This window comes from Gorilla gorilla, chromosome 2 (genome assembly GCF_029281585.2).
Source record: "Gorilla gorilla gorilla isolate KB3781 chromosome 2, NHGRI_mGorGor1-v2.1_pri, whole genome shotgun sequence".
Lineage (NCBI taxonomy): Eukaryota > Metazoa > Chordata > Mammalia > Primates > Hominidae > Gorilla > Gorilla gorilla.
In genome coordinates, this window is record NC_086017.1 from 158,073,562 (window position 1) to 158,092,054 (window position 18,493).

General features: G+C 35.6%; 1 long non-coding RNA gene across 1 annotated transcript; it reads left to right on the top strand.

Moving 5' to 3' along the window:
- The first annotated feature begins 14,852 nt into the window (after window positions 1-14,852).
- On the top strand, window positions 14,853-18,140 carry LOC109026169 (uncharacterized). The gene is made up of 3 exons (XR_002005126.3): window positions 14,853-15,104; window positions 16,231-16,254; window positions 16,533-18,140. It is a non-coding gene; the product is annotated as an uncharacterized lncRNA (long non-coding RNA).
- Window positions 18,141-18,493: the final 353 nt, after the last annotated feature.

An 18,493-nucleotide genomic window follows, 5' to 3' on the forward strand; every position in this document is an offset into this window, starting at 1 on the left:
CAAACACAGCAAAGGAAAGCCATCAAAGAAGCAAAAGAAATATGTCATCAGATTTAAAGAGGTCACTCGGGATTCAGTATAGAGCAAGTGTTCAAAAGGGGTAATAGAGAAAAAATGGAGAGCATCAGTGGTTGAAATATCACCATTAGTAAAATAATTTTGCCATATTTTAAGCTAAATGGGCTCTGGGGTATTGGCTTTAGAAGCAAATTGCCACTTAAATTGAATATATAGAAAAATCCATTCTTTACATACCTCACAACTCAAGTATATAGACACCTCTGTTACTCAAACGGTAGTCATTGGTCAATATAGCTCTTCTCAACCCATTCATTATCTACATGGTGGGGAAATCTGCACAAACACCCGTGGTAAGGGAATCACCACTTCTGAAGTGATGGTGAAAAGAAAATGACTCCAAAGGCAATGGCAGTGAGGAACTCTGTGGTCCTATGTGGAGACAGGGTAGCTGAGAAAGGCATGGACTTTGGAGGAAAGGAACTTGGTTTAGAAATCAGATTTCTCCCGTATTACCCATGTGCCTTTCCGTAAATTGTTCATCTCTTCAAGCCTCGAACTTCCTAACTTGAAATATTTGGTTTACCAGCTGGGTGCCGTGGCTCATGCCTGTAATCCCAGCACTTTGGGAGGCCGAGGTGGACAGATCACGAGGTCAGGAGTTCAAGACCAGCCTGGCCAAGATGGTGAAACCCTGTCTCTACTAAAAATACAAAAATTAGCTGGGCGTGTTGGCGGGTGCCTGTAATCCCAGCTACTCGGTAGGCTGAGACAGAGAATTGCTTGAACCTGGGAGGCAGAGGTTGCAGTGAGCCAAGATTGTGCCACTGCACTCCAGCCTGGGTGACAGAGTGAGTCTCTGCCAAAAAAACAAAAGAAAGAAAGAGAGAGAGAGATAGAGAAGGAGGGAGGAAGGAAGGAAAAGGAGAGAAAGAAAGAAAGAAAGAAAGAGAAAGAAAGAAAGAAAGAGAGAAAAGAAAAGAAAAGAAAAAAGAGAAGAAAAGAAAAGAATAGGAAATAAATATTTGGCTTACCATGTATATAATAACATCTAGTGCAAACAGTTACCACAAGGATTAATAGGAGATACTGGTTACACAAGACCTAGCATACGGTGTAGTTCGTAGAAGGTAGCCCATTCATGTTCATTCCCTTTGTTAACCAATTTAAATGTTCACTGATAGTATCTTCAGGTCAGTTAATGTTACTTCCATACAACAATATCATTAATATTTATTGTATTTTTTGCCTAAAATTGTGTACCATTTTAATGCAATTCCATTGATTAAATTATATTATAAACAAAACATGGGAATCAAATTTTATTTTTCTACTTAAAGTTAAAACATCTAGGATATGGGAATTTTGCAGTAAAAACAATAAATACTGATGAATTCAAACATTCATAAAAATCAGAAGCAATTAATCTAGAAAAATTACTTTATTACTGTTAAATTTAGAAGTCTTGAAATTATATGATTTTTCTCTCTTCCAAATAGCCAGCAATTCTCTCATTATCTTTTTTGTTAGAAAGAGGAAAAAAGAAAATAATAAGTTAGAATTTGATAGAAGTCAGACTCTGTGGTAGACGTTTTTTATACTTGTCTCAATATTTTTTTCTAAGCATCCCCTGTGATATATATTATTGTGGCTATTAGACTGGAGATGAAAGATGTTCAGAAGAAGAACTCTCCCGGGAGATTAGCATATGAGAAAGGATGAGAGCGATTCCATAGGCAAATGGCTTCTTTAATGTCATCAAATCCTCAACAGAACTCAACAGCAAACAGAAACTTAGTATCATAAATAGTAGATACAAACTTATTAGTAATTTTTACAAAAATTACAGATTTATTGCAAAATTATTACTAGTTTTTCTTCACTATTTAGTTCTTCTTTTATCTATTTGTCTCAGGAGAAATTGTTCTCATGAGAAACTACTTAAAAATATTTAACTCTGGTGTCTGAATATCTGCTAGCCAAGCAGTAGAAGTAATGTATGTGATGCTTTTATGACAGGCATGTTTCCCCTGGCTGTTGTTTAAAACCACATACGACTTAGTTATTGTGTAATATACTAATAACAGATTTCTTTTTTGTCCATGTAGGCCAATTTGGGAAAATATGACATTTATCCAGATGTTTAGTCAAACACATTCTAATTAAGTTGTACAGGTTTACAAAGAAAACAAATTAAGGCAGTTTAAAGGAAAAATGTCTTGGAATTTAGTTTGAAAGACAGCTTGCCTTAATAATTTTGATGATATTCTGAGACTTGATTAATATATTTTTCTCTGAAATTTGCAAGTTTTAATGAAGACAGTAACAAGCTGGGCATGGTGGCTCAGGTCTGTAATCCCAGCACTTTGGGAGGCCAAGACAAGAGAATGGCTTAAGGCTAGGAGTTTGAGACCAGACTGGGCAACATAGAGAGACCCCCATCTCTATAAAAGAATTGAAAAAATAAAATAAAATTTAAAATTAGCTGGGTGAGGGACGAGATGGTGCTAACCTGTAGTCTCAGCAACTTGGGAGGCTGAGGTGGAAGGATTGCTTGAGCCCAGGAGTTCAAGGCTGCAGGGAGCTGATTGTGCCACTGTACTCCAGCCTGGGCCACAGAGTGAAACTTTGCCTCTAAAAATAAATAAACAACAACAGAAAGGTAAAATTTTCAAACCTTCTCCATATATGTTTACAGGAGGTATCTTCTAAACTTGAAAATGAAAGCTAGTTATAAATGTCAATTACATAAAAATTAAATTTAGAAACTGACAGTGTAGGGTATACAAAGCAGTGAGGTGTCTTTATAAATCCTGCCTTCAGGAGTGGAAATGTACAAGAATCAAAAGATGGTGATTCAGGATGCTCCATGTTCAATGAGGTTTCTTTGTTCAGAAACCAGTGGTCAGAGAAATGACTGAGGTTTCAGTAGAAAACCTTTTTTTCGTCTTTAATGACAATATTAATGAGTTTGTAAGTCAGAAAAATCTTAAACACAGGTTTTCCACACTTAGCTCAACTACATATAAACATACACACACACACACACAAGAATGGCTACATAACAGAATGGCCATATAACCTATTAACATATAAAACATATATAACATAAAATGGCCACATAACAACATCAGTAGGTTATTTTTTAATCAGGAACACTTTTCCTTGCCAACTTTGCTCTGAAGTAAAAGAATGATTTAGGAAAATTTACTGGAATGATTCAGGAAAGCTGTACATTTTATCATACACACAATCAAAAAGTTTAAAAGTCATTATACTCTTGCTTTGTAATTATCTGTTTGGAAATTTTCAAAGAAATAGCAGAAGGAAAACAGTGTATTTTTAAAATTCATGTAGTACAATAATTCTTTTTAGTGGATGAAATACACTATCCCAGCAAATCAATCTCTGGTTCTTGTACGGAAGATGCTCTGTTTGTAGATGACACCTTAATGCTGTCCATTTTGATACACAGTAAGAGAAAATAGTTACCAGTAACTACTCTCTCCCCCGGCATTCTTTTGGTGGCCCAGCAGATAGACTGTGACATCACTGGTGGAAATGCTGACATAACATAAAGATCACCTCTAGCATTGATCTGAGGTCAGGGAAGATTCTGAGAGCTACGAGACATTCTTAAAGTGCTTTATACATACTAGGACATAGAATCCATTTACAAATTTGCTTTCATTGTTCTTTTAGTCATTAATAGAATTAACTGGATTTGCACTTGTACGTAGAGTTAAAAGGAAACCTCTTAGACCAACTGGCCTTTTTAAAGCACACACATACACACACATACAAATCTGTATTTTCTTATAACAAAAGATGCAAAATATATTGTTATATGTATTTGCTTTCTTTAAAATAGATATCATATACATTTAAACAGCTATTATCCCTATGGAAACAGCATATTCTAAATTTCACAATGAATTTCTTTAGTGGATGAGGAGACAAATTTTAAAAGAAGGAGCAGAACATATAAGATGTCATGCATAGGTAGTGCCCTAAACTCTTATCTCTATAGAAGTACAGAATGAAATAAACAGATGAGGCAAATATAGATAAAAGAAAATTCAATGTAAATTGTCTTTGGGGGAAAAGGGATAAAAATATTGCCTCTTATAGTGGAAAATATTTGATTAAAGGATTACATACTGACATCAGGATTCTTTTTTTCTTCATCTGTCTACTCCTCCTTGGCTAGACTCTTTTCTTATTCAGAGTAACACTAACCATATTCTTCCAGGTTCAATCAAGAGTAAAACGGAATACCTTTCCCTCCAGCCTAGATCCTGAATTACTTTTTAATTACTCTGATTGGGTCATATATTTATCCATGAACCAATTATTATGGCAGGAAACGGATTAAGACTGACATAGGTAGTGCTGCTATGAAATGAACTCTGGATGTATTAGTAAAAGAAGGGGGGAATCAATGGTAGGCAACTAAATATGCAATAAATGTTCTCTTCATCAAGAACAACTTTGGCAGGGCAAATACTTATAGAATGGCCTTCCATTCTAATCAAATTATGAGTTCAAAGGGAAAAAAGTTCAAGTATGTTTAAATAATAGATAATAGGTCAGAATAGACAGAAATCATAAAGAGTTTGACATAAAACTATAAGAAAATAAAGACCAAATTTAGAATGTGACAAAAATTTGATGAGCCAATGAGTTTGTATTTTAGTTCTGAAACCTATGAGGAATCAAAGCTGATGTCTGGGGAAAAAACTGTTACCTGCACCTAGCAAAGTACCTGGTACCTCATATGCCCTTAATGAACAATGCATCTTAAAGAAACTAACTTGGTAATAACTTGCACTGTGAATTAGAGTGGTGGGATAATATACTTAGTTAGGATACCAGTGAAATAAATCAGTAATGCAATTCAAAAACCTATCAACTTCTTATTTATTAAGTGTTTTTAGGTACATGCTAATTGATTCAAACTGTATTGAAGCATTTGAAGTTGGTTCAAAACTGTTGGAATAAAAAGCTGTTAAGAAAGTTCAAAATAGATACCTTCTTTTTATGTTTGGATACTGGCTCCAACTGATTCAAACTGATTGTAAATAATTCAAACCAATTAAGAGCTAAGACAAAATGTTTTATATTGAAACTGAGTAACCATAAGTATTTGGAGTCCTTGAAGCTATTGTTTTCTTGAATATTCTTTGAGTTAAATTGGAGGTCTTTTAGAAAAGAGCATCAAAAAACCGATTGAAAATTTGAAACTTGGAGCCTACTTGCATGAAAAATTGGAACAAGCTGTGAGAACTTTGGATCCTTTTCAGTGATACTTTTACTGCAAACACTGCTGCCATCGATAAAACCAGTCCTCACCCTGGAGAGCAGTAGCCACTTGACAACAGTTTTCACTTGTATTGGAAGGCATGCAGAGAAAAATTAGTCTTGGCACTTGTCTGTGAGAGTCTGTTCTGTCTCTTTCAGTTTGAGGTTTGCAACCTACCCAATTCCTTCTCCCCAATATATAACAAGTGATACTTGATACTTTTTCTTCACTCATGCTTGAGCCACCCCCCTAAATTTGGATATCTGACAATTTACCAACCTGTTCTTTGAATGAAGCCCCTCATGGAAATATCTCCATTCCAGCATCCAAGAGGTTGCTGAATTTCATTATTTCTGGCTTTTCCTGTCTTGTGTCTAACCACAGAGGACAAAGATTTTTTGTTTAAACCAACAGAGGCTGAGAACTTCGTCAAGAACATCCTGTAAGAACAATTAGGCAGTTTATTTTGTGTTGATAGTGTGGTTCTCAGATTAAACATAATAGAGTCACATGTCAGAAACGATCTCGTAGATACATGTTGCTTATTCTTGCTAAGCCTCCATTTCCTTATCACAAAATGAAGTCAGTAGCATTCCTACTTCCTAAAATTATTGTGAGAAAAATGTGATAATGCAGTCAATGTGCTCAGCCTAATATCTTGCACATAATAATCTCAATAAATATTAGATCCAAGAAGAACGGGACCTCAGAAGAAACACTTGATACATTTGACTGATTACGTGTGGGGTGAAGGGGAGTGGTGGGAGAATCTTAGAAGATGTGGGATTTACAATAAATTTTGAATTAGTGCAAGGAATAAAGTAATTTGCAGCTCATATTTTATGGTGCCATATTAGAAAAGAGATGGCAGAAGGTAGAAAAATCAAGTGTGACCCTGAGGAATGCTAACAGATTTGATGGCTTAGGAAAATTCTGAAAAATAACGTGCCATTTAGCACATTAGTAAATATATATCTAGAGTAGAAGCCTATAATACAGGCAAAGCAATCCACTGAAGGCCACTAAAGAATATTGGAGATTCAAAATAAACAGTTTGATAATGGGAGGATTGTCATTCAATGAATAGTATACCAATGATGGTTGTGAAAACTTCCTAAAAGTAAAAGTTGAAAGCTAAAGAAAAAAAAATCTGTTTAGGAAAGGCCTGAGGAAGAAGACATTAATATATTCCCATGCAAATCTCTAAGTGTCGTTTTAAAAACTAGGTTTATATTGTAGCAGGTATGGAATATTCAGACAATAGAATTGAACTAATGTGAACTAATGTTTTCTCATGAATCAAAACGTAAAATATTAAAAAAATTTTATAACTATAAGTGAAAGTTCATTCTTTTATGGATTTTAAAATCATCTCTTCTCAGCTAAAGGAAATTATCACCTATTTTAAAGCTTTTAATTAAATTAACATATGTAATTGAATTAGATTTTACACATATTGGTCTACCATACTTACTCCTATTTGCTCAGTGCTGGCCAGGTACAAAGATTTAAGAGGAGTCTGTGAGGTGCCATCTAACCTCAAGGGCAGACCCTCAAGTAAATCTTATCCATCTCACTGCTCCAACTCTTCTCTTCCAGAGAGGACTAGCACATAGGCTATCCTAGGATAAAAGTAGATATCACACAAAATTCTTACACCTTTAATTTTCTTTCAGTGGTTTTAAAATCTATAAGCTTAGCTTAAAATAACCAGCAAATACCTTTCTGTGTGTATATAGTCTACCAGTTACTTTATTAACGTTTAATCAGAACTTTAGAGACCTCCGAAATGTGAACAGAAGGTGGAAAGAAAAATAATTTCATAGTATTGCAAACAATAATAATTATTACTAATTAAACTTCTATTCTTTTCTAGGTCCATGACATATTTATCTTATGTCAACCTCATCCAACTGTATGATGTAGATACAGATTTTACTATTTTAAACCTGCCGAAAGATAGATGTTAGTAAAACAAGGAACTAACCTTTGAACCCAGATGTTCTATTTTTCATTTTTTAACAGTTTTCTTGAGGAATGTTTTACATATCAAAAAAATCAAGTGAATGATTCAATGGTTTTTGAATTTTACTCAAGTAAAAATTTAACAGCCATCACCATAAACCAGTTTTAGAACATTCTCTTTCCTCTAAAAAGATTACTCATGTTCATGTACATTTAGTACTCATTTTCAACCACAGTCTCAGACAACCACTATCAACTTTCTCTCTTGACAAATTTGCCTTTTCGGGACATTTCATATGAATGCACTCTTATGCTATGTGGCCTCCTGTGTCTGACTTCTTCCATTTAATATAATGTTTTAGGTCCTCCCATGATGTAACATGCATTGATAATTCATTACTTTTTATTGCTGAATAGCATTCTGTTGTATGAGCATAGCACATTTTGTTCATTCATTCATTAGTTGATGGGTATTTCACTTTTCCCTCACTTTTTGCTATTAATAATAATGCTGCTACGAACATTCACACACACATCTTTGAACAGACATATTTTTAATTTCTCTTGGGTATATACATAGGAGTAGAATTATTGAGACATATGGTAGTTTTATGTTTAACTTTTTGAGAAAATGATGAACTGTTTTCCAAAATGGCTGTATTATTTTACATTGTCACCAGCGTTGTATGAGGGTGCCTATTTTCTAAATCCTCCAAAATATTTTTTTCTTGTCTGCTTTATTGGTTATAGCCATTCTAGTGGGTATGAAATGATATTTCATTGTGGTTTTATTTTGCATTTTCCTAATGACATGATTTGAGCATCTTTCTGAGTGCTTCTCAACCATTCATGTAACTTCTTGGGTGATATATTTGGCATATTTTTCCCCATTTCTTAATTGGGTTGTATTCTTGAGTTCTATGAGGTCTTTGTAAATTCTTGATACAAGTTCTTAACTTAATATTTGTTTTGCAAATATTTTCTCCCAGTATGTGGCTTGTCTTATTAGGTTTTAATGGTGTTTTTTGAAGTACAAAAGTTTCAGAATTTATTATGTCAAATTTAGCATTTTTTTTCTTTTATGGACCATGTTCTTTGCTGGTATATAAGAAATTTTTGCTTCACTCGGGTCATAAAGATTTTCTATATTTCCTTCTACAATTTGTATTTTTAAGATATTATATTTAAGTCTATTATTCACTTGAGTTAATTTTTAGATATGGTCTGAGATGAGGGTGGAAATTTACCTCTTCACATGTGGATATGTGAGCTAGGCATTTCTGTTTCCAATAACAACCCTGTTCTACCATACCAAACAGGCTAGATAAATATGAGTGGAGATCATGCCTGACTGGCTTCCTATAGTGACTTAATAGCAGTTGGATGAAACTGCATACCTAGGGACAAGAAGCTGCAACTCACCTGAGCCAAGAATTGTCAATTGCGATTAGTTCAATTATTTAACATCAGAGTTCACCACATCAGTTCTTGCTCTGTGATGGATTTTTCAACTTTACCATGATACAAAAGTAGAAACCACACTTGGAATTTTGAATTTTGATCTTTTCCAGGCTAGCATTATACAGTACAATATTCTTTCTTGTGATGCTGGGTAGTGACCATGAGTTATAGCTCCCAGTCAGTGACACAATCACTAGGGCAGACTACCAATACTCTACAGTGTCCTGAGTTGCCAGCAGTTTTTGGATATTGTGTTTTGTGTTTTTGCATCTGATCTCGTCTACAAAATGTCAATTTGTTTCTCCTCCTTCTGGTGGGAAGAAGAAGAGGAAGGCAATTACTCTTGAGACAAACTTGAGATAATTTCCCAGCATGAAGCTGGCAAACCAATAATGGCCATCACACATTAGTTAGGACTTTTGCAATCTATGATCTTGTTCATCGTATTTTTTTTTTTTTTGAGACGGAGTCTTGCTCTGTCACCAGGCTGGAGTGCAGTGGCCTGATTTCAGCTCACTGCAGCCTCCACCTCCCATGTTCAAGCGATTCCCTTGCCTCAGCCTCCCGTGTAGCTGGGACTACAGGCACACGCCACCATGACAAGAAGTGGATCAATGATGCGATGAAATCATCAGCATCAGTTAAATCCACTGTCAACACAAAGAAAAAAGCTGGGCCAGCTAATGATAAGAAAAAAATTACTTGTCACGTGGATGGAAAACCAGATAACAGAAGTATATAGGATATGGCTTGGCTGTGTCCCCACCCAAATCTCATCTTGAATTGTAGCTCCCACAATTTCCACATGTTGTGGGAAGGATCCAGTGGGAGGTAATTGAATCATGGGGGTGCCTCTTTCCCAAGCTATTCTCATAATAGTGAATAAGTCTCATGAGATCTAAAGGGGAGTTCCCCCGCACAGTTCTCTTCTTTTGTCTGCTGCCATGTGAGATGTGCCTTTCACTTTCTGCCGTGATTGTGAAGCCTCCCCAGCCATGTGAAACTGTAAGTCCATTAAACCTCTTTCTTTTGTAAATTTCCCAGTGTTGGGTATGTCTTTATCAGCAGCATGAAAACGAACTAATACAGTATACTCTAAGCCTTCTGACAATCCAGAGTAAGACAGTGTCTTTCAATACAATAAAAGAGTGTGCCAATGGTCCTACTTATAAGCAAATGTTTATAGCAAGTCATAGTGGTTCTATTGCTTCAAGTAGCTTATAATTTTCATAATGTGAAGGTCAGCAATGAGGCAGTAAGTGCAGATACTGAAGGTCTTGACCTTTTTAAGGAAGAGCAGCATAGAATAATTGTGGATGAGAAATACTTGCCAGAACAAATATTTTACATCAATAAAACAAGCTTATGTTGGAAGTGTATGCCAGTGGATACACACATTCCTCAAGAGTCCAAGACAGTGAGAGGATTCAAGACATTGAGAGATTGTTTGACCTTGCTTTGGGATGGAAATGAGAAATACCATAGGGTTCAAATTCAAGCCTTTTCTAATCTACCACTCAGAGAACCCTAGAGCATTCAAGAATGTGAGCAAGCATACATTGGATGACAACAGCTTTGTTTGAAAACTGGTTTTTGAACTGTTTTATTCTGCAGGCAAGATATTATTGTAGGAAAAACAACATCCCATTTATGATTCTTCTGATCTTAAACAATGCTCCAGGGTATCCACAGCATAACAGAAACATACATTCTGATGTAAAGGTTATATATTTGCAGCTGAACATCATCACACTCATTCAACCAATGGACCAAGGTGCAATAGCAGCATTCAAAGCATACATTTGCACAGGCTGTTGAAACAACTGAATGTGATTGAATGATCCTAGAGTTCTGGAAAGGTTTACACATTCTAAATGTTATCCAGGACATTGCTGCAGCATAGGAAGAAGTCACACAGCAATGCATAGATGGCATTTGGAAGAAAGTTTTGAATGCATATATGAACATATTCAAAAGCTTTAATATAGATTCTGCTGTTGATGAAATAGTAAGTAACAAGATATTAGTGCTTGGGAACCAGCTAGAATTGGATATTGATGAAGAGGATATTCATGAGTTTGTTTGCACTGAGGCTGAAGAGCTCTGCAGTGAGGAGCTACTTGAACTAGAGGAAGAAAGAAGAAATTGAAGCACAAGAAGAAGTTACGCCCGAGGCATCAAGAAAGCTCACAACAAGGAAACTAGCAGAGGCATTTGCTACTATCAGCAGTGGCTTATGGGTGTTAGACAAAATGGATGCCAATTATGAGGGACTCATAATTGACAGGCGGTTACAGGTGCTCATGCTTGCTATAGAGAAATATATAATGAAAATAAGAAAACTGTAGTCAAAATTTGGTATCTTCCTGAAGAACACTATGCCTGCTAATCCATCAAGTATGGATGGCTTCTGTCAGCTATTCTCAAGCCTCATTCAAAGAGAAATTAATGACCCTGTCACTGTCGCATCCCGTCATTCGGCAATTAATTTTTATTCAATGCTTCAAACATTCTTCAGGAGCAGCGTGCTTTCAGCTGTGTACCTAAGTGGTGAGTACCCATACAACCATTCTGCTTTTCACTTTCACTACAGTATTTAATAAACTAAAAGAAAGATTCAATGATTTATTATAAAATATACTTTGTATTAGGTGACATTACCCAACTGTAGACTAGTGTAAATATTCTGAGAATGTTTAAGATAGGCAAGCCTAAGCAGTGATGTTCAATAGCCTAGGTGTATTAAATGCATTCTTTTCAACTTAAGATGAGTTTACTGGATATAACCCCATCATAAGTTGAGGAGCATCTGTACTATTCAGCAACAGAAAAGAGACAATTACTGATTCACATAACAATGTGAATGAATCCCAAAACATTATCCAGAGTAAAATAACCAAACACAGGAGTAAATGCTGTACGATTCCATTGATATGAAACTGTAACAAAATTAGTCCCTGGCAGTAGAAATCAAAGCAGCAGTTTCCTGGAAAAGAAGATTGGTTGGAAATGAGTGGTGAGTGAATTTTTTAGATAATAAAATATTCTATATCTTGATATGAGTGTGGCTTTCAGAGGTATATATTTATTAAAACCCATTGGGCTGGGGTTGGGGGCAGTGACTCATGCCTGTAATCCCAGCACTTTGGGAGGCTGAGGTGGGCGGATCACTTGAGGTTACTTGGCCAACATTGTGAAACCTGGTCTCTACTAAAAATACAAAAAAATTAGTCAGGTGTGGTCGCATGTACCTGTAATTCCAGCTACTTGGGAGGCTGAGGCACAAGAATCGCTTGAACCTAGCAGGCAGAGGTTGCAGTGAGCCGAGATTGTGCCACTATACTCCAGCCTGGGGAACAGAGCAAGAATCTGTCAGAAAAAAATAAATAAATAAAAAACCCGTTGGACTATGAATTATAACTATAAATTATAAACTATAAATTATACCTCATTAAAACACTACATTAAAAATATTTTAAGATCTGTCCTACTGTATTAGTTTTCTATTGCTCCTATAACAAATTAACACAAACTTACTAACTTAAAACAACACAAATTTATTATTTTATTGTGTTTAGGCCAGAAGCTGGAATTTTATCTTATCGGGCTACAATTAAGGACTGCCTTCCTTTCAGGAGGCTCTAGGGGAGAATCCATTTTTAGCTACTAGAGGCCAATCACATTCCTTGGCTTAATTCAACTTCAAACCCAGCAATGACCAGTCAAGTCTGTATTGTGTCACATCATTCGGACACTCTTCTGCCTCTCTCTTCTACATTTAGGGACTCTTGTGATTACATTGGGTTCACCTAAAATAAGGGTAGTCCTTATTTTAAAGTCAGTGGATTAGCAATCTTAATTCCATTTGCAACCTTAATTTCCTTTTGCTTTGCAATATAACACATTCACAGGTTCCAGAGATCTGGACACCATTTTGGTGGGGAGGATGGACGAAGGAGTGCTATTCTGACCACCCCTAGAAACCTAGCCATCACACCTAATATTGTTTCTATGAGAAAATAACAATTATTGAATAATCTGAGCCATTCAATCTATAACCATCTGTTGAATGGTTACTATTACAAGACACTAAAAGAGTAATCCATAGATAACACACTTTCTGAGTCTCATTGACAATATTGTACAAGGTATTTTCAGATACATTGTAAGCATTGTAAATTGCTAAATGAGGCTTGATACAGTGGCATGAACCAATAGTTTTCTGTATCCTGTTATATAGTAGACACCTCTATATTGAGGAAAAATGCTTTTTACTATAGAAAATACTGGAGCTTCAGATATTTATTTCAAGCACATACCTGAACATTAAAATTACTCATTGCTGTGAATGACTAGGAAACAAAAAAAGCAGCAGCCCTGCCTAGCAGGTATCATATCGAGCCTCAAGGTGAAGAACACTTTTGAAATCTTCTGACCATTGCCATCTCACTCATGCTATCAATTAACAAAACAGAGGTGGGGAGGTTAACTTAGCAGTTAGAGCTAATTCTTCCAAGATACATGTTTCTGTTTCTGTAAGATTTTCTTTAAGACATAGTCTTCAGATTTGTTCCACCTCATAGTGCTGAGGTCTAACTTTCCTTAAACAATATTACAATTATCCTTAGAAATGTGTCAGTAGACTTGATTTAACAGAGAAAAACAAAGTGGATCATTAGTTTTGTGTTAGTTAATAACTAACTTTATACCTTTAAGCCTTGAGCACAGTCCCTTGATTTATTATAAATAACCCAGAAACCTTTCATAATTTTCCTAGGCTATACATTCCTGGATCCCACCCCAAAACATTCTAATTTAATTTATCTGAGTTCCAGCCAGTATATCAGGGTTTAAAAGTACCCAGGTGATATTTATCTAGTATTGAGAACTACTATTTTAAGGTCAGAGTTAAGAACTACAGAAATAAAGCAAGAACATGAATGATTTGGCTAAAAAAAAGCAATCTGAGTTTACCACCCCAAGAGCTGTATTACAAACTTAAGCACTGTCCACAGCCTGAACAACTGGTATTTTTATATAGTAAATTATATAGCCACATAGCCAATGTATGTCTGATAGTAAATACCTGATAGTAATCCCCATATATTTAAGTACATAATTATTGAATCAATCAACCTGTCAAGTATCATCACACAGTATTTTGTTCTTCAGTCATCTCAGGATGATTGAAAAGATATTAAGAATTTTAAAACACATTGATTTTTTCACATATTTTGATTCATTTAATGTTTCAGTTAAAAAAAAATCTGAATTTTTTTTTTTTTTTTTTTTTGAGATGGAGTCTCGCTCTGTCACCAGGCTGGAGTGCAGTGGTGTGACCTCAGCTCACTGCAACCTCCACCTCCCGGATTCAAGTGATTCTCCTGCCTCAGCATCCTGAGTAAGCTGAGACTACAGGCACACACCACCACTCCCAGAGCTAATTTTTTTTGTTTTCACTTTTGGTAGAGATGGGGTTTCACCGTGTTGGCCAGGTTGGTCTCAATCTCTTGACCTCGTGATCCACCTGCCTTGGCCTCCCAAAATGCTGGGATTACAGAATAGTCTGAATTTTTTTAAAAAATCCATGGCTCAAACAGCGTGTTAATGTTTGTTACCATTTTTAAGTGTCCAAGATATCAAAGTGAGGTAGGAAATCAGCAGGACTTATTTTCTGAGCAATAATCATGACCCTGCCGATCAAAGCAGAATGCAGTAAAGAAACAAGGGGAAACTAGCAGATGGCGACAAAAGCAACCTCCAGTTGCCTTCACTGATTAAAGACCACCAGCGCTATTTTTAAACATAACTGTTTAAAAATGCCATGACAACGATCCAGAAGTTATCTTATATGGTTTCAGGAATTTCCCCACCCCTTTCCTATAAAATTCTGAAAACCAGCCCCTTAATTAGCATAGAATTAACAGTAAGGATAAATATAGCTGGCCAGCAATCTACCCGGACTGCCCCTCTGGACTGCTCTGTTTGGGTACACTGCTGCGGCTGCTGCTGCTCTGGTCTGTTCTGCCTATGGAGCAGCCACTTTGCTGTACACCACTACTCCGGGCCACTCTGCCTATAAGGAAGCACTGCTCTGTGGGACAGTGATACGGCTGCACACCGCTACTCCCGGGAACTCTGTCTTTGGGTCAGCCCTGCTCTGTCTACGGAGCAGCTATTTTGCTGTATGCTGTTGCTCCAATAAACTTCTTTCTTTCACTGCTGGCTGGCGCTTGAATTCTTGCCTGAGTGAAGCCAAGAATCCTCCCAGGCTGAACGCCAATTCGGGATAAACCTGCATCCGCTGGATAACTTGATAATGAATTTTTAAATTAATTTTTTCACTTATTGATCCATTGTAAATCCAAGATTTCTATAATGTTATAACAGATGCGGTAATAAATAGAAAACTATTTAGTGCTAAAAAATCAGTCGTATTCCTGGATAGAAATCTTTACAGGAAATTATTTGTTTGATTGTCTTGTTTGTTTGGGATGGGATGTCTACCTCTAAATTTTATTTGAATCTTAATATCAAAAAGTGCATATGTCCCCTAAGGGAAAAATATTCTCAAACAATAGTGAGTAAGAAAACAGTTTGATTAGAAGTCTTAGTCCTCCTTTTATCCATAAGGTTGATTTGCCTTTATTCGTTGGATACATGTAATATGGGCCATTCCCTAATCTCCCTTAGATAATTATGGGTACTTTCCTAAGTAACTGTGCAACTGAAAAGGAGAGCTAATTATAATTTTCATGCACTAGCTCCAATAAAACACTGTTCTTGAGTATGCAGACCAAAACTTTTAACAATATTAAAGGCTTAAGGGTGGTAAACAGAATTCAAAGTAAATTAATCTCACAATCAGTTCTGTGTGGTCTAAGCCCCACTCTGAGGATAGCTTCATATTTCCTTTATTCATGGTTTGAATCACTATCACAGCATATTGCAGAATTCCATACTGGCTTCCTGGTACATAGAGTAAAGGCTATTACAGTACCAAGTAAAAGCAAAAGCCACTGAGCCTCCCTTTTCCTAACACAGCAATAAGTGAAATATTGTAATATATGCATAAGGGTATTGAAGTGATTGTTATTACCATTAAATATGATATGTATTAAAATATTTCTTTTTTTTTCTTCTCTTGTACACAGGAGATAATGGTGGGGGTTAGGTATGTGGCTCACCTATATTTTGTACAATCTCACAAGAGAACCATGACAGAACTAGAGGAAAATAGATGCCACTCAGAGATATCAGACACAAAGAACAGTGATATCCTTTTTATGTTTAGCTTTTGGACATGACTTTGGGTTAGCTCCCATTGAGAGGGAAAAGCCCATTTAAGATCGCATCATAGAAAAGAGTTCAGTTCAGGGGGGCCATTTTAGAAATCACGTATTTTTAAAAAGAAAGTATGGTGCGGGAATTTAGGTAGCTATTGTTTCTCACATGAATACATTTCTTTCTTTGCTTTTCAACAGGCTTGCACCCCTTGGACCACTAAAGTGAGTTACATTCAGTAACAGATTCTTTGTCCTTGAAATTTCAGTATTATCAGTGATGACCAGGGTAAAAGATTGAGATTTAAATAAGATTTGAGTTATCTAATACTAAGAAACCAAGTAAAAAAGCCACATGTTACTATTGAGGAGATAACAGGAGAGCCTGTGTCCTTGTCTTCAAAAAAATGCTTTTGCTTGAATTTGGAGAGGTACCCCAATGTCCTTCCAATAAAAATCTCCTCTCATTTCTCTCTTATTTTTTACTTCTCTTTTCTTCTCAGTTTCTCAGTCATTTTCTGTTTCCTGCAACCAAAGACCCCTAAGTTACACAGAAATCAGATTTAAAAATACAGACTCAGAGGAATGTAAATATTTTGAATTGAATGGAGCGAAAGTGCTGAGACTCCTACCCACGTTCAGAGATATGAAAGTGGTGGTCAATGAGAAAGAATCTTTAAACAACCACAAGCAGTGACCGGTTGGAACCTGGGCCTCCTGAAGATGAAGTCCAGAGAGCAGGTGGCTGTTGTCATAGATCCGCTTAAATAGAATGAGGAATGGTAGGCCCACCGAGTAGAATGGCTACATCTGACAGGCCTAGTAATGAAATTGGAGATGAGAAAGCCCAGGCCTTATGGGTTTCAAAGCACAGGATGAAATTCAGAATCCTTGTGTGAGTGTACAGAACAGTCCCTTATTACTTGTAGCTATGCTGCGGAGCACACAGAAAACTAATTCCAGGGATGCATTTTGCACCTTGCTGAATTATAATATTAGTTGAATTCACAAACTCTCATGTATGTGAAAGCTAAGGCATTAATTAAGAAAGAGTGGACTAGGTATAAAGTCATAATAACACTCTGGCATCCAATTTCCAGAATTTAAAATTATCTCTCTGCCTAAATAGCTGTGGGGTTCTAAATAAGTTACTCAAATTATATGTCTTACTTTTCATGGGGAATACTAACAATATTGTTAGTAGCATTATTTCATGAATAGCTATATTTTAAAGAATAAATTAGATAACCTACACCAAACACAGTGCCTAGTACAAAGATAGTACTTGGATGTTAGCTAGTAATTCAAGTAAAATCTTTATAATTTTCAAATAGACGAAAAAGAATTTGTATTAAGTGTATTTATCAAATGATTACTTACTCTGCTACACAATCTTCATGTTCAAAGAAATTTAATGCATATTTCTTACAATCAGAAATCTTCCAATTATTCTGGGAAGGCCTGAATAAAACTTGCAAAAATTTAAATGATAACATAGGAGAAATAGAAGGTCAAAGTAGTGAGACAAGAACTCAGTCACAAGGTTTTATAAGATTAAGTGCTCAATGAATGCTCTTGGAAAAAGGCGTTATATTTTTCTTAAATATCTTTTGTATCAAATGACTATTTGATCTACTGTATTTGAAGAGTTAAACTCATTTCTACATGTCTTATTTTTCTTATGTTCTTATAGCAAGGATCAGTCAGATCTAAATATTTGTTTCAGAACTGCACACTTTGGGTTTTGACATTTATTTTTTTATTTCCTAAGCCAGAAAGTAAATCTTTGAAAACTGTAAGACAATAATCCAAGTGGAAAATGCTTTGAAAGCTCTTTGTAGTTGGCAATAAGGCTTTATTAAGGACAATTGTTCTCACATGATGGATGTACTTGCCATAATACCTATGGGCTTATACTGTGACTGTTAGTATTTCCTTGAACGATTCCCTAAGTGACCATATATAATTTAATACACCTAGCCTCCCAAAACACATTGTCTTGTGGATTTGTCAGTAGTGTACCTTAATGAGAAAAAATGTCCTCCTTAAATCAAATGTAAATTACTTTTTTAAAAAAATCTAACTACAGATAAAATGTACTTTTAAAAATATAATCTTGCAATACATTTATTAAAATTTTGTTAAATGAATCATGTTTTCCATTGATTTGCACTATTATATTAGAGATGTGTTCCTATGGTAAGAAATTTGACCAAAAGTGAATATATAACACAACTTAGAAATGCAGAGTATTTTAGATTACATATTAAAGAAAACATTTTGCTGAAATAATATGTAAAAACATATCTGTAAAGTTTTCTGCATTCCTGTATATGAATTAGAAAAATAATACCTTAATCACATAGCTATTGTCAGGAGCAATTAAATAAGACTTTAAATGCTATAAATTTCACAATACTGTGCAATATTTTTATCATAATCCCCTTTACGAACAACATGGCTT